Raw genomic sequence first — 19,560 nt, forward strand, 5'->3', positions numbered from 1 at the left:
AGGAAGAGGGGTTTAGTATGGCTTTTAGTGAGTATTTAATTTGTTTGTTTGTGGCTTGGCTTTGGTTGTTTCGTATTTTGTTTGGTTTGTTAGCGTTTTTAAAATAAAATTTAAATTCACCAGTAATTATATCTGCAAGAATGGAGAGGAGAGAGAATTGTGAAATGCATGAATCAAGAAAGAGCTGATTTAAAGCAGCCTATCAGAGCTCTTGGGAAAGATCATTTTATCCCAAGAAGCATCGAGGCAGAAGGACTCATAGGATCCAAGAGTGGCAGAGCACTGATGTGAGAAAAAGAGCTCCTGGGGAGGGAGTGAGGAAGAAAAGTAGGTTAAAAAAATATTGACAGTGAATTTCCAGTGGAAATTTTTAATCTTGATAAATCCATTTCCCTACAAAAATTGTTTTGGGAAATTTCTCAAATGTGTTTAAGAAGTCCAGACCAGAGTACACTAGAGAAAATTCTTCCTGTAGCCCTACTGAGGAGCATTTATTAAAAGAATATCATAATGGGAATGATTTTATTTTTGTGCTCATATTTGGTTGATTCAAATCTCTGAATGGAATCTACTTCCTTGTGGTTAATTTTGAGAGCTGTTTATGGTCTATTGAAAAGACATGATCAATTAATTTTGTGTGGGGAATATACAGTCAAACACTGAGCATGATGAGCTGTCCCTTAGGCCAGTCGTGCCATGGGCTTGGCATCCCCTGGGGCTTTCCTGTGGTTTGAATCTGGTTTGTGCTGGTACAAATGACTGTGAAGGTGAAGGACGGGACTGTTCCTCTTGGAAATCTTGAAAATGGAGGTAAAAAATAGGGCAATGAGCCCCTTCTCACAAGGGCAAGGCAGTACATGTTGCCCAGAGGACCCACGTCTGCATTCAGAAATGGTTGAACATTTTGCCATGGTGCTGGTGGAAATGCATGGAATTGCCCTGGTTTGTATGAGGGATCATCTTGCAGGTTGTGCTGATGGTACCTGGAGATTCCTCCTTTGTTAACCTGGTATTGTTTCAATTGTTTCAACTCAATTCTCTTGGGGAGTGGAAAAATATACTGAATTTGGTGATAAACTGCTCTGGTGAAAATGATGTCTTGGAAACTGGACCAGCCTCAGTTTCAAATGTGGCAAAAGGCAAGAAAGCAAAGAGCTGCAAGGAAAAGAGCAGTCCTCCAAGTGAATAAAGATCAAAGAACTGATGTTGTCCAACAAAAATGAGGATATACCATGGAGAATATTTTTTTGCAAAATTTAATCTGAATAGCTCTAATATTATGCAAAGATAAAAATAATGCCTATAGAGCTTTTAAAAATGGTACACTGATATAACTTTTTTCTTTTGATTTGTTCTTACAGTATTTTCCTTTTTTTTTTCCCTGAGGTAAAAAAGTCTAGTGCTCTTGAGGAACAAGAAACCTCCAAACCCAACAAGAAACCCCAAAGAAACCCACCAAAAAGCAAGGTAAGTTTTTCTTTTTCCTTCATTCTTAAGTTATCAGTAACAGAAGTTTTTTAAATGGAAACTGATCTTGGGGTACAACAGCATTGTATCTGCTGAGCCACAGAGCCAGTGTGTGCACAGAAAAGTGCTTTTTGTGTTAGTGCTGCAAGCCCAGAGCAATTTTCCTCCCCAGGTGTGCCCGAGGAAGACGCGCACGCCACGGACAGAGCACATTTGAGATGGCTGCTCCCTCCTCTCAGAGGCTGCTCAGAAAAGCACCAAGCAGCACTGCTGGTGCCATTTCACGCCCGGTGCCTTCACTAAAGCTGGAGGCAGAGCAGGCAGGGAGCTGGAGGTCAAGGGCCAGCTCAGCTCGATGCATCACACAGCCTCCCTTCAAATCTTACCTGCCCAACCTGCAAAGCTTTGCAGCGAGGCAGAGCGCAAGCCAATCCCCCTCTGCGATTAAAGATGGAAAAATCCCTTCTTTTATGCAATTGTGTCTCTTCTCATCTCTATTTTTGTCATTGGCTGACAGGGTGGGAAGAGAGAAGGAAAGGATGGGTAGGGAGGCACCAGAGAGAGGAAAATTACCACCAGATCAGGCAATTGAAGTGAGAAGGGAGAGAGAAGGAGAAAACAGAGGCTAATTCCTGAAGCTGCCACCTGCAAAGAGAGTTCAGGCTCCTTTACATGGGCTTGAGCCAGGACCATAGAGCCCTAACTTAAGTAGGTTTCTCTTCCAAGAAGGACTCATCTCCTTCCTGAAAGCGGCAACATCAATCAACGTGCTTCTGAAAATACAGCCCCAGTGGTGCTGGGTGCAAGGCTGCTGCTCTGCTCTCAGTTTTAGGATAAACTCCAGGGGTATCAGGCAGCCATTTGCTCCCATGTCTCTCAAGAAATTCAGATACCAATTGCAAACAGAGTTCAGGGAGTAAGGAATGGGTTACTTTGTGCCCAGCAGCCTTGCCTCAGCCATGGCATGTTCCAAGCAGAGGGGCAAACCAAAGGTGCCACTCATCTTCTGCTTGCAAACCATGGCAGCGCTGCAGAGATTTGTGTTGGGTCATTTCCTGCTGAAAGGGGAGGAGGCTGAGTGCTTGTCTCAGGTTTCTCAATTTCAGAAGCTGTCTAAAGGTTGAGATTTCAGAGAAATTTGGGGTTTGGCTTGGAAGGACTGGCTTTTTCATTGAGAACCTAACTACTGTTCAGCTAACTGCAAAGTCTCAAATCAGGAAGAATGTGTTGTGTTAAATAGTTCTGCAGAACAATGATTTTTGGAAAACAAAACAACGGCGACCAGAAAGAAAACCCCAACAAACAAAATAATATTTATTTCTGCCATGGCAGCTCTGTGAACTGAAAATGGGATGTTTTGTTTTGCTGGGCTTGTGTGCAGAAAGTGATTGTATCCAGTTGCAGACAAAAATTACATCTGGGCCTTGGAGGGGGGAAAGGAGGGTGGGAAGACCTATGTCTGCAGAATCACTGATGCAGGAAGATGCAAGTGCTGTGTTGTGTCTAGTTGCATCATGTGTGAATCCATCAGCGACTTAAAGAAACAGCAAACTCAGTGCAACCTCTTTCTGTGGTTTTTCCATCTGCTCCCTGATCTGCTGGTGACGAATGTTTGGCTTTGCCATCTCCTACCCTCGAGATGTCCTCTGTGGGAGCTCTGGGTGATTTTTCTCTGCTGAAAAAGTACTCAGGAATATCTTCAAACTTTTATGAAAAAAATCCTTTATCAAATTGTTACTGTGAACATTGCACTGCTGTTGTGTCAATGTAATGTTTGTTGAGGACTTCATGGGTACAGTATCTATTAAAATTTTGCTGTCTTCTCTCTTAAAACCCAGTAAGACGGTCATTATGGGTGGAAAAAAAGGCTACTTCAGCTTATAGATTTGGGTTTAAGTGTGGGACTTGAGTCCATAATGCGCTGATTGCAAGGTCAAAGTTGTTCTGTGAAACTGAAGATTGAGTTTAATCTTGGGAATAATTCTCTTCCCAAACCCTGGTGCACAATTTAGCGTTATACTCCAAACCAAATCCTTCTCTTATATTGTTCATTGAATCTCAGGAGAGCTGTCTGTCTCCACAAGGAATCATCAGCCCATACCAACAAGCTCATATCCATGTCTTGACCTGCTCAGGGACCGACCATTTTCATTTTTAGACCAGTTTTTTTTTGGGGGGGAAATAGTTCTGTGCCATACGAAGCAGTGTGTAGGTGTCTCTGTCTATCAGTTTCCATAATATTTTTTTAAGCCTGTCAGCTAATCTCTCCCAGTTTTGACAGAGGTAGAAGTCTCAATGATATTTCATTCCTAGTAATTTTCCAGTATGGGCAGTGGAGGAGCGGGCAAACCCCATTGCTGCTCCCCTGAAGGGAAGAGATCTGCACAGTTCATACCTCTGTTAGACATAAGAGATTCCACCTCAGCCAAAGGTATTGTGAAAAATCAGGCAGAAGTATCCCTTTCCATTTATTTGCCATTTTCTCACTCACCCATTGAAGGATTTTTCAAGTGAGCAATGACCACCACAGAATGGTCCTGGGGAGCTCTGTCTCTGTTGTGCTGGGCTGGGGCTTGCCAAAGAGGTGGTAGGAGTTGGGTCAGACCTGGATGCTTCTCTTCCTTCCTTTCCCAGGATCTCCTGTCCCAGCACATCCCCATTTGTAATGATTACAAAAGACTTGTAATTGACATCTGAAATACAGCCTTAATTACTGTGGGAGGTTTCAGTATTAGTGGGGTTAGCACCACAGAGATTTTGGACATTCTGTAGAAACACCCATGACTTCACTGACCCATAATGACAGCAAGGACAGTGCTAGACACAGCAGAACCCCCAGAATGTTTTGCAGTGACAACTGGGGCCGTGCTGCCTTTTGCTCTGCAGCAATTGCAGGAATTGTACATTAATGTGAGACAATGACACCGCCCTGATGTTGGCCAAGCTTTGTGCTGCTGAACTTTACACTAACGCCTGCGTGGAGAATGACTGGGGTCAGACAAGAAAAAGGCTGAAAAGCTGTTGGCTGCTACCCCAGAGATCCTCTAGCGGTTCCACATCCCCTCATTGTGCCGTCATTTGTGCGCACGAGTTTATTACCAGAGAAGGGCTGTTGTGTTAGCAAAGACTGTCCTCAATGGTGGCAATTTGGTTTTGTCATGGTAATACAGCGCCGATGCACTGCAGACACAAAAGTGAGTTCTGCATGGCTTGGCAAAGAGATTTTCACATAGCTGCTGGGTGAGTCCATTGGTTTCTCAGTGTTCCTGAACAGGAGTGGGTCAATGGCAATTTTTAGGAAGGCAGATGCCCCTTGCTGAGCTTGTCTGACTATAAAGTGCTACACAAGACGTGCGACGTACATAGCATCCTCAGCCCTCTGTGTAACTCGCAGACTGTTAAAAGTGCACAGCAGGAATGAGAACTCTTTTAATCCACTGAATTTGCTGTTTAGCATGACCTGAATAATCCGGTGGGGCTAACGTGATCTTCAGCACTAGCACTCAACTGCCTGTTATCCCCTTTGAAGCTGCAGGATATCAAAAATATCTGACTGGTTTGGACTTGGATAGTGCCTGTGTGTAATTTGTTTTTCAGTGATATTGTTCCAGGCTCTGCTGTTCTCAATGCCAGCGAGGCTGTTCCTGTGTGAACTTTTTAGATAGGATCTCTCTCGATCATGCTACTTCTTCTGTTGACCACAGCTGCCTGTTCATCATCACTTCCTTTATGTTTTCTCTTTGGTGGGAAATGAAAAGTAGAGGAGGGCAGAGCCAGCATAGGGAAGCTAAAAATGTGTCAGTAACTGCCTAGCAGGAGGCAGACTCTTTCCTCCAGATTGCCGGATACATGAAGGTACAGCCTTGATTGGTGCAAATTGCCATAGATGAGAAACTATTCGTATTCATTCAAATTTATAGCAGCTCTGTGGATGTTTAAATTCCTCCCCCTGTTTAGCAGTGCCCTGATGAGCCACAGCACAGAACTGGTGGGATGATGGAGATGAAGAATTGCACCAAAACCTGGCTGGTGATCTCAATGGTCAGTGTGTGGTTACACCTTTCTGCAGAATGTGTGCTCTTTCTCAAAGAAATAATCGTATGGGAAGTGGAGATGTATTTTTGGGAAGGGTCTCCTGTTATTCCAGAGCTCTCTGGTTGTGTCTGACTTGTAATCTGACAACCCTTTCTGTCACTGATGTTAAGAGCTTCTCTGAGGTTATAAGAAAAGACAAACTTTCAAACCCAGCATCCTTAAGAGGGCATCCAAATGCTACACTGTACAAAGGGGTTGAAATTAGCCCTAAATGCCGTTGGCTTTACCTGCTTTATGAAAAAGAGAAATATATTTTAGAAGGATATGTTTCATGTAATCATGCTGGGTTTATCAAGTGCAGAAAGATGTCTCCTAACAATACCCAGGAAGATTACAATTGTCAATCAGAGCAGAGGTCCTGTTCATGCCTCTTTGCCTCACTCCCCTGCTGCTCTGATTTTTCTGAGCATAGCAGCACTGAACAAGGTGAAGAGTGTAAAGAAAGCTATTTAACCATCAAAAGACAGTGCCAGCCAAGCACAGAGCTGAATTTCGGCTCCTCAGTGCCAATAATGAAGTTTTCAAAGGGACAAATGTGCGCAACAGCAAGAGTGGAAGCCATCCTGTGTGGTCCCATAAATGGTACACTCTCTCCTTCAGGGGCTCCACAATAGCACAAGGGCTGCTGCAAAGTGGGCAAAGCCCTTCTTGAAGGGCTCGTGGAGCTTTTCAGCTCATTGCAGGATCCTCAGAAACCCTCAGCATCCTCCTCCTCTTGGCACAGCAAGGTCGATAAAATCAGATCAAGGCTTAGTATTTCTAAACAAAAGGGAGTGGTTAAATGGGCTTTTAAACACTGGAACCTGTCCAGCTCGTTGGGAGGCAGAGCCCGGAGAGGCGGGGGTGAGGAGAAAGCTCAAGGTGCCAAACTTGGGGTAGAGTGGCACTTGTGAACAAAGTTGTTGGAAAGTCATTTTGTTGCTTGTGTTGTGCAGTGTGTGTGTGTGTGTGTGTGTGTGCAGAACAGATTGGCAGACGCCTGTGCCCATGAAGGCGGGCTGGGGGCTGGGGGGAGGCTGCTTTGGAAAGGTGCCAGTTGTTCCATGGGCTTTCTGCCATCAGGAATTTTTTTTCTCCCCTTCCCTTCCTCCCCATCCCAGCCCCCAAATGCACACGAACAGGCTGGCAGGAAGAGCATGCTGAAAAGGATCTGACAGTTTGAACAACACTCGATGACTTAGTTTGTTTTCCCTGACTTTGCGCCAGCAAGCAGGTCTCTGGATGAAAGACTTTATTAGGCTTTTAGAGCCACTGTGACACAGGTCTTTCTTTGACCTGAGGTACTTGAGAAGAAATGAAAACAACGTGTAACTTTCATGGAGTTGAAAGACTGCCCAAATGGAAGAATACGGTTTACAAGGGATCCAAAGTATCACAAAACATTTCCCAGGGTGAAGCGCGGCAGAGCAGAGCGGGGGGAGAGCCCATCCTGGGAAGAGGGAGAAGGCGCTCCGTGGCTGCTCGTGATGAGGAGGAAAGCTGATCTGGCTAATTAGGAGATGATGAGGTGATCACATCCAGCGGAAGGTGCCATAACCAGTCATCAGCTTTCGGGGTGCCCAGTGGAGGGAAGTGATGGAAATTAACACTTATTGTCAGGAGCTGCCTGGGCGCTGGCACGGGGCTGTGTGCTCAGCACTGCAGCTCCTGCTCTGCCTGCTCTGCTCAGACTGGCAGAGCCATGGAAGAAAAGCCATGGAAGAAAAGCCATGCTCTGTTAGCAGTGGTAGCATCCACAAGTAAAATGTAGGACAGTTGGATCCTCCTCCCGCAGCAATGCTGGATAGTCTTAAAAGGGTTGGAGCTGGTTCCAAACACTACCTAAATTATCCCCTCTTCAATCCTCAGGGATAGAGGGAGAATTTCTCATTAACTTTCTGTATGCCTACTTTACTCCTCAAGGAGCTTTGTTGAGGAGTTTGAACAAGAAAACCAAGAATTAGGTTTTGCTCATAAAAAAAAAAATAAACAAGCCCCTTGGTGAGGAAAGTGAGGAAAGAGGAAGCATCAAAGAAATGGGAGGTACCACAGAAGGAACAGTGCAATGGATATTAGGAGTGAGTAACTTTGTGAAGGAGACCCTCCACTTGGAAAAGTAATTTTAAAAAGGGTGATTCATCCTTTTTCTAAAGTCTCATAGAAGGAAAAAGATGGCAGGCCAGTTTGTAGAACTGAAATAGTTTCTGAAAACTGAAGAACAGATGACTGAGAAACAAGAAATACTGTTGCTGGCTTATCAGTCTTGGAAGAGAATCACAGAAACTGAAACTGCATCTTTTTAAGCCTCAGTAGGCTGGGGAAGGAGTTTTCATGGTTACAAGCCATGACTGAGAAGTTTTTCTGGAGCTCACTACAGGCCTGATCTTTCCTCATACTGAAAATGAAATGCTACAGTCAGGGAAGACCGTGACTCCAGCAGCTCTGGGATGGGCCAGATTTGCCACACAAGGACATCATCTAGGAAAGATCTGGGGAACAGCCAAGTTTTTCTAGCACAACTAATCACAACTTCTGCTCTCTTAAAACCTCGCTCTGTTGATAGTGCAAAGGGATGAGGGCTTTGAGATCCCATTCAGCTGTCATAGAATCACAGAAAGCTTTGGGTGGGAACAGATCTTAAAGCTCATCTCGTTCCACTCCTGCCATGGGCAGGGACAGCTTTCACTATCCCAGGTTGCTCCAGCCCTGTCCAACCTGGCCTTGGACACTTCCAGGGGTGGGACATCACAATTTCTATGTCACTAAGATGTGACAACAGTTATGTCTGCACAGAGCCACTACTACCCAGAGTCACTTTTGTACAGCTTTACTTTCTCCAGCAGAATTGCTCTCCAGTTTGCTCATAGGCAGGATTTTTGACAGGCTATCAGGGAGCTGTGGAAGTTCTTGGAGATACCCCCTGGTCTGCAGTAGAGGCCTGCAGGATGGCCCCAGGGAGCCTGGGTTTGATTCTTGTCTCCATTGAACCCAAATTTTGTCAACTGAGTAGATGGGCTTGTTGGCTCTGTGGGATCTGCACCCTATGTGGAAGCAGCACACAAACCCTCTCTGCAAAGGTTTGATGTTCACAATGAACAGGAGGAAGCTGACTCCAACACAGAATTTGCTCCTGTCCCTTTTGTTCCAGGCCCTGGTGTCACTGTGTGTGTGTGCAGGAGCACAGGGACGTGTCTGTGTTTCTTGTTTCCTTTCTATAGGACTGAATGTTCTGAGCGATCATGTTATTGTATGTGTCTGATGAGCCATATGGAAGCTGTGAGGCTTCAGGAGTGTTTTGGGAATATAATGCCAGGAACTGATAATCTCAGCAGCTCTTCCTTCATATTATCACATTGCTTTTGCTGCCATACCCACTTAGAGCTATTTACGCCCCTTCCCGAGAAGCTGGTATTTCCCTGCCACATTTTTTGCTCTCCATGGGATAGAAAGGCTTTGGAAAGTGCCATTTGAGGCTCGTTGCTACTCAGAAATGCTTTACGGAGCCTGTTCTGTTGTCAGGCTGCCTGCAAAGAGTTTACAGCATGAAATAGCTCAGTCTCTCTGCTCGGAGGGATTCTGGTTTTGCAGTACTATTAGGCAGACAAAAGGTGAATTAGCCCCACTCTGTGAAACAGCCCTGACACGGGGAGGTGCTGCTCTGTCACCACCATTATTTCACAAACTGGTTTTCTACGGTCTTTGATTCCAACAAGGCAACTTGCAGAACACACAAAGGATCAGATTGTATCTCCTAGCGCCGGCCGCCGTTTCCTTCCTGTGGGACATCGGCGGCTGCTGCTTTCTCTATTTCCACACCTTTGCATCTCCCAGCCTCCCTCCAGAAAACCCACTGGCAGTTGTTTAACAGTTTCAGTAGCGAGTCAGGCAGTGGGCATTTTTCCATACTGTGTGTTTTTCTTCTCCTGTGTTCGAAGAGCCTGTTCTTCCCCTGCACCTGTGGAGCTTGTTAATCTCTGCAGAAGATTCAGTTCTTTGACAGCAATCCAAGCCTGCACCATCTGAGGCAAACTGCATCCTTCTGCCCTTTGAACGATCCTGATTTTTCTTTGGTCTGGCTCAGCCTTGCAGAGGAAAGGACAGCTGACAAAACTGGGGAGGGATCCTCTGAAAGGGGTGGACAATTTGAAAAATTCTAACACTCCTTGCTGTGCATCCAGTGGCCAAGACACGATGCTTGACCCTGGGATGGAGCTGGGGCTCCATGGGTCTCCTCTCCATGCACATAAGTTGGTAACAAAGCTGTATTGGACAGCCTCAGGGAATGAGGAATTATGACCCCTCCATATGACAGATAAAGGTACCACAGGGACAATAATGTCTCCTCCAAAGGTCCTCACCAATGTGGAGACTTCCAGCCCCACTGTGTGGCCAGGACACCTCAGTGATTCAGCTCTTTCCAAGGAATGGCTTGTTCAGTGTCTGCTGCAGCCTCAGTTCAGTGAGGAGCAGTTCAGGATGATTTTCACATTGACTTGTTTTTTATGCTAAAGGCAGGAATTGTGAGACCTCTGCTAAAAGTTTGCCTCTCCTTGAATGAGTGAATGCAACTTAACTAACTGGAAAGGCTTTAATTACCATCTAGCTCTTGCAGGAGTGTCTAACCTGGCTTAAGAGCTTTTTGAATCCTTTTAGCCCCTTGAGTTTTCTTAACCCCTGTGATATGTTTTGTGATCCCTGCAGCCTCTGTGTGCTGCACTGGGGATAAATGCCAGGCAGTTTTAGCATTATGCATGTTATGAACCCAGCTCATCCCTCTATGGGCTGTTCATTTCCATATGAAACATTTCTTTAAATAGCAACACTCTCAGGGGCTGATTTTATTGTCCTTGCTGTGGCTCAGATCACTCATAGTGCCCTTTTGAACATCCTGACTTATTGTTTATTTCTGCTGATTTTTGTGGCCCTGTAATTACTTCTTGCCCACCCATTTTTCATACAAGGAGTCTTACCCTCCAGTCTGGCCCCAGAACTCTGCCACATTCCTGCCAGTCACATGAGCCTCTGAGCAAGGATCATGCTCTGGCAAGAAAATCCTGGTCTTTATGACCTGTCTCAGCTTCTCCAAAGGAACAAAGGGACACCTGCCAAGGGACATCTGCCTCCCTTTGCCCCAGAGAGGAAGAGAAGGGAAACTCCATCCCAGTGCATGAGGTGGTGGGAGCCCCCTGGGATGCCTATGAACACCTTGGCAGAGGTGCTTGAGAGATCCTGGGGTGTCCTTGGAGTACTGGAAACCAAAAACAAGGATCAAGTACATCAGTGGGGGAATAAAAATAATTTGGAAAACAACACATAGCATTTTCAGAGCAGGAAAGACAAGTCAGTGAGGTGGATATTTTATTTGAGTGCTTCTTGGTGTTTCTAAGAGGATTGGTTTAAGGAGAAAAGTTGGTAAACAAACAACTTTGCTTTTTCAGTTAGTTCCTTTGAATGTACATCTTATTTTGATAATGAAACCTCTTTGCATGTCCCCCTGTTTCAATTTCCCTTCAAATTTGAATTTTCTTTATAGGAAATAAATACGCCTCATTATTTCTTAATAGCTTTTCTGTCAGTCCTGGAAAAGTTGTCCATATACATACCTATATATTCTTTCTAGGTGGTTCTTCTTTTCCCCAAATATGTGTGCTGATCTTCTGTGTTCTTTTAACATCTTCCAGGAGATTTCCATTCCCCACATCAAGTCTTCCTAAATTGTCTCTTTAATCCCCAGGTTTTTAGTGCTTGGCAATGCTACTTGTTCTGAAGTGCCGTGATGGGAAGGTGGAGGGTTTTTTTCCCCCTCATTAGCTGCTTTTAACATTCACCTCCTTTGTTTGTGTATCTTCTTTAGATTCCCTTCCCTTTGTGGGCAGGGCTTTGCTCTTCTGAGGTGTTAATAAGCCTCTGGCAGAGACGACATCTGTGGCAGAGGACATTAAGTTCTGAAAAACATACTTCTTGTGTTATGAGGCCCGTTACCTCATCTGAGCAGCAACTACAGCTTTTAAAGAGCAAGGACAAAGGAAACATTGGCTTAGGGCTGCTTCATGGTTGGGTGTTTTTTTATATATCAAAACTTGAGCTCAAAGTGTTTATATGGGAGAGGGGGGAAGAGACTGCTGAGGGGAGGAACATTAGAGGAAAACTTGTGAAGGGGAAAGGAAAAAGAGAAGAGGCTATTTAAAAATACTGTGCATCGCTTAAACCAACACCTAGAGCAGGATAAAGGCTCTGCAGTGTGTATACGTGATCCATCCATCTGTTCATCCCTTTCATCCAATCCTATAGGCAGGGGTATCATAAGAAGGAATAAGAGCAGTTAAAGCTTCCCCATCACAGGCATGTCAGATGTTCCACACTGAACAAGATCAAACCAGGGATTTGCAGCCTGTGGGATGCAAAAAGATGTCGTGGAGGGATAAGTGCTCTTCCCTTCCTCTATTGACAAATGGGAGGGGATCGTTTTGAGCAGGATGGAGAGCAGGGCACTGGCATCTCCCTCACAAAGGGGTGGTAACAGCTGGGTTACTACCTCCCTACTACCAGGTGTAACTCACTAAAAAAGTTGCAATCTGAGTGCATTAAGATTGATGCTCCTGCCTTCTCCTTAACCCTATATCCTGATTTGATTATCAGCTTAATGTTTTGAGGCAAAAGGAGGGAGTTGTTAGTTCAGACTTCAGGTATTTGCATGCTAAAGCTATTTTTAATTATAATCAAAGAAAAAAATGTTGTATCTCCTCCTTGCATTCTACCCTCCTTTAAATTTCCTGTGATTTACCTGGGAATATTAATTTTGCAATGTTTTCTTAATTCCCCATTGTTCCCCAGGATGTTGCAGTGCAAACACCTCAGTGTGCTTTCTGGTCTGTGAAAGTCATTCTGACACTCTGGCTGCCACATTCCAGCCTGGTTTTAAATGAAGGTATCAATTACTTAGTGCTAGCTGAGCACCTTGTTGGCTATCAGGTGGTTTTGCTGTAGCATTTTCATAGTTGTTGGTATCTTGAAAGCTGAATAAAACAAAAAGGTTCATTGCACAAGGTGCAGTTCTTAATCTTTCCGTCTGGTTGTCAGAGCGTGGAGGAGGAGTCCTTGCCACAAACTGGGGGGCTCAATGACAGGGGTTTTGTCACTGTACCTGAACCATTTCATGCATGGGCTTTCACAGAGCTCTCAGCAGCAGTGGGGGGGTTGGATGGCGCTGCTCATCAAACCCCCTCCATGCCCTGACCCACAGCGTGGGACCCACCTGGCAGCCCCCTACCTGTGTCCTTAAGCAGCAAATCCCTTTGCCTGGGGCATGCTGCTGTCTCCCCAAGGACACCTTTCCTGAAGTATCTGTTCTCCTCTCCTGAAAGGCATCCAAACCCCTGTGTGAAAGCTGAAATGAAAAACTGGCTGGCACATGTTTCCACGGTGGAAGGAGGTGACTTCTGTGCCTGCAGATTGACGGTATCGCTGCTGCTGGCATGACAAGTCTCTGCGTGCTGTAACCCTGGCACCAATCAGTGCCACGGATGCGAGCTAGCCTCCTCTTTCATTACTCTCACTAGCTCCTTCCCTTCCCTGCTTAGGAAAAAGAGCTATTTATGGACCTGGACAAGGTGACCTCCATATGGCAGATTCTGCCACTCACCGTGGGGACTCGAGCTAGGCACATGCTCCTTGGGCAAGGCAGAGAGACTCTCAAGCAGTGGGCACACACAAATAGTGTGCTGCTTTCAAAGCAGCAGAGAATTTGTTGTTTTCTTGTTTTGTTTTGTTTTTAATAAAGAAAGGGTAAAAAAAATACTCATAAAGCAAAGGATTCTGTTTTCCTCTGAGCATTTAAAAATAGCAATGTATTTCTGCAGATTGCATGTTTGGAATATTCTGAACTTTGTCTGGAATACTCTGAAAAAAACCCCAATATAAATGCTTATCTATATATTCCGTCAAGACAGAGAGAACTGAATTCCTGTGCACGGAGAGACGTCTCTCTCCCTGTAGCATCAATCCCCACTTTATTCCTACCCTGGGGGACTGCACAAAAGCAGTTTTCATTGGGCAAATCTGTGCCAGTGTAAGCAAGGTGACCCAAATTTTTAAAGAAAAGGAGAGGCTGAGGGGAAGGATGAAGGAGGAAGCTGAGTGGGAGGGAGGATGCAGAATCCATGGATGCAGAGAGGGGCTGATCCAGCTCTCACAGGTCACATGAGGATGCGCCTCTGCCTTCGATCTGTTTAATTTGATCAGGCGTCAGAGGTGTTACACAGTGACCAAAGTCAGAGGAGAGCAGCTCTGCTCCCTGCAGCCTCAGACAAGCACAAGTGCAGATTACCACTGTCCTTTGCGTGCTGTGTCCTAGAAAAGGCAGGCGAGCCCAAGTCTGCCAAATCTGCTGTTTGACCTGCGTGCTGCAGCCCTGCCGGTACAAACAGATTTACACAGGTTTAGTTAGCCACCAGCCAGTATTTTTTTATTTCCATGTGCATCTAAATAACTGTCAGTATTGCAGTAACAAAATGGCCTTTTAGTGAAGAATCACTCTTAATTACACCGGAGCCTGGATTCCCTTGCAGCTCCACAGCCCTAATTTCCAGCTGAGGGACTCAGGCTTCCCCTCAGCTGCAGTATTTTCTGTGAAACCCTCTGGGTGTAGTAGTGGGCTTTCAACAGGGATATAATGTGCTGAGAGCTCCTAGTTGCACAAAATGGCTTTAAAACATATATATATATGCAAGCTGTAAGGCGAGGAAGAGGATAATCTGTCCTGTGCATCGTTGCCTCCCATTGGATTTCCTTGAGGCGATGCAATTCTCCGTATGCAGCTTCTAAAGTGAAAATGTGCTGTTTGGGTTGTTGCAGGACATGTGCAACACATAGGAAGGCAAAAAATCTTGTCTTGCTATTTGTGGCAATTTATATTTGGAGCTGCTTGAATAATTCATGGCAGATCTTAACCATTTCCTCTTACGTGATGCTTATTCAAAGGTAATTTTTCTCATTATCTGACTATTTTTGCTTATACATGTTTGATACATGGTAATAGAGATAAACCTGCTGGAATTGCCTCCTTTTTATGCTGAACAAGGAACTTTATTGCAATGAGCAAAACAGTAGCAGCTCAACAGTTCCTGGTTTATTTGGCATCTGGAGAGATATGCTGTAGCATCGTCCCTCTCCCTTTCTGCTCAGCTCCTTGCTGGAATGCTCGTCAAAAGCAGGAATCCTGCTCATAAATCCCTTTTCCAGGCAGTGAGGGGAGCAAACACAACGAATGTGTATTTGCAGCCAGCAGCAGTCCATGGGTATGGATGTGCAGAGTTCTGTGAGAGGCACTCATTAAAAGTATTTCAGAGTTTGTTCTCAAGGATATGTAAAAATCCATCTTTCTGTTGATACGTAAGTTAATATTCTAAGGGTGTTTACAAGCCTGAGTACCTGATTTAAAATCTGAGAGGGTATCTTAGGTTGGTATTTCAGCTCTCTTTGTGCAGGTGCATGTGAAAATCCACATTTCACTAACCACAACCGTCACTCTGCTCTCTTCCTGGTCATGTTCCTGCTAGTCAGGTCTCATTTCCAGGAATGCCCACCCTGTGCTCGGTTCAGACAAACAGCAAATGAGGCAAAGTCCCTACCTGGGGGGCTGCAATCACTGTGAATTTTCAGCCTCCAAATGCAGATTCTCAATGCTTCATTAGAGAGGCCACATTTGGAAACTGTCCTCCAGGGAGGGACACAGTCTATTGAAAGGAGGAAAACAAAAACCTCCCCTTGACATCATTTTTGTAGGCTTTGGAGCAGACCTTAAATGTTTTTCTCTTCAGTATGTTTTTCTGTTCTTCTTTGGAATTTCTTTTTTCTCTCCCTCCCCTTTCAAAATCCCTGTTGTCAGGTGGGAATGTGACTCTGCTTTCCAGACTGGGCAGATTCGATCCGTAATGGGAATTTCTCATAGAGTACAAATATATCTGGGGGATGTTAACTGTCCTGCATGACCTGCTGGCTGTCACTTGATTACATAATTTATTTTAGGATGGTTTGGCTGGGTTTTTTTCATCAGGATTTGTATCTAAAAGCACCTCTCCTAAGCTCTAGATGCTTGCTAACCCTGCCTGGCAGTCTGCCAGTTCCAACCAGCCAAAAATATATCACCTTCCTTGGCTTGTGGCATTTTTGTATCTTTAAAAGTTAATCCAGCTCTAAGCTGGATTAATAATGGAACATCCCTTTAACCAAGGGCACATAAGGTCAAGGCAGAGCTATGTGGATATCCCAGGCTGGTAATCACAGAAGTAATTTTTTTTTTGTGCTATATAGAACGCAAAATTATTTATTTCAGCAGCACTTTTGCTGCTGGAATGGAGGAGGAGCAGAGGAGTGGAAACTGAGGGAAGAAGAGGCAACCTGAGAGCTCGGTGATGCTGTGGGGCGTTGGACCAGCAGGCCCTAAAGGCAAGAAGACAGCCCAGAAAAACCATCAGCGTTGGGTGGGGGGGACGCTGAGGGCGAGAGGAGCTGGCTGCACGGATTAAAGCCAGGCAGGCTGGCACGAGGACGCCTTTTGGAGCGACAGCGAGCACACTCAAGCTGTGCTCGCGTGGCTGGTGGCGTCACCCGGGCACTTTGATGTGCCCTGCAGAGCCCGGCTGCCTGGCAGCCCCGTTATGCAACGCGCTGCTCAGATCACTGACTGGGCACCCTCCGAGCAGCAAAATGCTTCTCCTCGTCGCCCCCCGAATAAAGGAGACACGCAGAGATCTTCAGATGCTCCCCTCCTCCCGCTCTCTCGCTTCGGAGCCTTTAAAAAATATCAAGCAGAAAGGAAATGGAGGGCCTGGGTTTTGTGCTCCCACGCGGGGCTGTTTCTGTCAGTGGAAGCTTGTCTGGAGTCAGGTTTGCCCCAGGGTGGGAAGTGTTGTTAGAGCAGCCACAAATGTGATGGTAGTTCGGGCTGGTTTTGTGTTGGAGCAGTGTCCTGGTGAAGCACACACTGGGGGTCAGATCCAGCAGCACAAGCATTAAACCCCAGTGAACCTGGGCTGCCGCTCCTGCAGGCAATAGGAAATGTAGGCAGCTAGAAGCCTGTGTTTTGAGGGCTGCTATTTTTCCCCTTGAATTATTTTTCTCTTCCTTTTCCTCTCTTGAAGCCCAGAAATCAATGCTTTTCAAAGATCCCCTTTGGATAGGTTTCTGAAGTGTTCTCTTTATTGTCTGTTTTAGTGCTTTCTCTCCCCATTTCTCCTGCTCTCTGACGAGGGTTGCTGGGGTGACTGGATCAGGGAGGACACGCTGCATCTCATCAGTGAGGGGTAAACCATGATGGCTCCAGTCCCTGTGTGCTCCTTGGGCGGGCTGTGTGCACCTCCTGGGGTTATGGGATGTGCCTAACCCTGGGATTGTGGGTGCTTTAGGGGTCTGGCTGCAGGGAGGGCTTCAACTCCATGGGCAGATGTAAGGCAGAACTCTGTTAGCCTTAGTCTTTGGAGTAAAGGACTGATTTGGTCCTGCTTTCTCCACCCTAAACCATTTCACTCATTCTCTCTGAGTCTTCTTGGCAGAGCCTTCAGCTCCTGGGTGCTTTAATAAGGCTGTAAAGAGCAAATAATGTAACAGAAACAGCTTGAAAACTTATTAGATTGAGGGACTTGACCTTTTCTTCTCAATGCTTCCAGGAGCCTGCACAGCATCAGCTGTCTGAGGGGTCCTGCTGGGCACCCCAATTCCATCAGCCCTCAGGCCCTGCACTTCCCTGGAGCTCATGGTTTAAACTGTCAGGGTACAAAGCTTGGATTTGAGCATAAAGTACCTGATAGCTTGGACTGCTCTGAGGGAATCGTGCTTGAAACACATGTAGGAGACATATTCATCTCTCTATATATACATATATAAAGATACTGCTGCTGAAGCAGGCTTATTGAAGATCCCATCGTGTTTATCAATGATGGATGAATCATTGATATTTTTAATACCAACTCCCCAAAATACTAAAGCCAGCGTGTCAGGCAGCGAAATCACGAACAGAGCCACGCAGAGATCTCCTAACCAGGCCAAGAACTTCCCTCTTACCTATGAAATCCCATGCTGTAAGATACATTAGCTGTAAATTCCTAACAGATGGGGCTGTAACAAGCTGTTACAGAGCATCTCCTCTGCGGTGGGGTTGTGCTGCTGAAATGATGCCACGTGGCTGTCTGAGCCCTCACACTACTGAGGCGAGCTGCAGGAGGAGGCTGTCATCTGTCTTGGTGTTGATGTCCTGCTCGTCACCTGGAGATCCAGCCAAGCAGAGTTCAACTCACTCGGCTCCTCTGCATATTTACAAACACCTGAGGAGAGTTCCCTCTTGTTAAACACTTGCCTTTGCTGTCCTGAACGTTTCACAGGTGATTTGGAGATGGTTTAGAGAGCAGGAGAGGGTTTTTGTGCATCTCTGGCACATTAAAGGGTCGGTTCTGTGCAGGTTTTTTTCCTCTCTCACCTTTTCAGGGTGGGAGTGAATGAGGCTTTATCAGTGACTGAGTTGGGTTTAGCAAATAGAGACCTGCGGTGTGTACACAGTTATAGGGGTGTATTTATAAATATATATATACATATGAGCACCCAAATGCGCACATAGGTGTATTATAGGTGCATTTGTGTATTTGAATAATGAGCAACCCTATTTAATATAAGAACCCTTCAGAAAAAGAAGTTGATCTGCAAGTTTTCAATGTGACAAAATAAATAAAATAGCAAACATGGATTTTATACAGAGGTGACATATTTCCTTAACCCTGCACAGCACCTTGACACAATTCTCCTACTCTCTATGATCTAGGAAAGCACTCATATCTACAGTGTGTTTGAGAAGACAATCAATGTTTTTTCCTGCTTTTTCAGTACATTTGGGTCATCTTGGGTTGTTCCTCCTGCACCAAACAAATTGGAGTTCTTCTGAAGCCTTGAAAATCCACAATCCTGTAATGAAAAGCAGGATTACCACAGTGTGACATGTGCAGGACTCATCTTTGCATGATGGTGGTGTTGGTTACCTGGGCAGGGGTTTCAGCTGCCCTGAACAAGAGGGGCACAGAGGCTTTCCCAGGTCTCTGCAGCACCTTGACCTCTTGTGAGTTCCCCTCTCCTGAAGCATTTCAGTTTGTCATTTTAGCAGGCTGTTTGCTCCTCAGACTGAAGAAGGACTATGAAAAAATAAAAATACTCTCTAAAATCAGTTAATAAAAAAAAATTTTTCAACAAATCCATCTGCAAGTCATCTGGGCATTATTCTTTAAAGGTGAGGGTTTAATATTTAAAACTCAGCCCCAACTGTTGGGCTTGGTCTCTGTTGTAAGAATGGATTGAACTCACTTTTTGCTGCATTCAGCTGGTGCAGAAGCATCAGGCCCAGGAAATAAATGGGCCCCCTGTGCAACTTGTGAATAATTCAGGTGCCTCAAAATCACACAAGGGAATTTTTTTTTTTTTAAATAACGCCTAATCAGCCCTTGGCACACAATGCCACGAGAGTTTAATGAGATTCCAAAAAGAGCCATCTCCAAACAGCTGCAGATTGAGCTCGTGTGTGTAAAATACATAATTTTGTGCCTGGGTGTGTTTATGTGTATATACAAACACAAAAATGCAATAAAATAGTTGGGAAAAGTATTCTTACGAATGCTGTAAGAAAAAGGAGATTCAAATGAATTTGGTAGGACCCAGCTGATATGCTTTTTTCAAAGTGATCTTCTGAATCTTCAGTATGTCCTTGTTTATTTTCTTTGATTGTGCTTTGATTTAAAATTCTAGACTTATTAAATGCCATAAAAAGAAACATTTACATAATTTACAAGCTCTTTATATGAACATTTTAATAAAAGAACACACCTTTAAATCAAATCACAAAGGCATATGACATCTTTGAAGGAGAAACTTATATTCCCAAACACAATAAACATTCTTCTATTACTATGTTAATTTGGAAAACAGGTCATGGGAAATTAAATTGCTTAAAATAGGTCACCAATTATAACTCTGCATTCTATT

The 19,560-nt window shown here is 44.9% G+C and overlaps 1 long non-coding RNA gene across 4 annotated transcripts in view; it reads left to right on the top strand.

The window, feature by feature from the left end:
* The first annotated feature begins 1,385 nt into the window (after positions 1-1,385).
* LOC135282183 (uncharacterized) overlaps positions 1,386-19,560 on the top strand; it is a 120,084-nt gene continuing 101,909 nt past the window's right edge. For 3 of the 4 annotated variants that reach the window (XR_010348475.1, XR_010348476.1, XR_010348478.1), the window contains exon 1: positions 1,386-1,467. This is a non-coding gene — a long non-coding RNA (uncharacterized LOC135282183). The remainder of the gene's footprint in view (positions 1,468-19,560) is intronic. The other variant, XR_010348477.1, reaches the window with a different exon arrangement.

This window comes from Passer domesticus, chromosome 16 (genome assembly GCF_036417665.1).
Source record: "Passer domesticus isolate bPasDom1 chromosome 16, bPasDom1.hap1, whole genome shotgun sequence".
Classification (NCBI taxonomy): Eukaryota; Metazoa; Chordata; class Aves; order Passeriformes; family Passeridae; genus Passer; species Passer domesticus.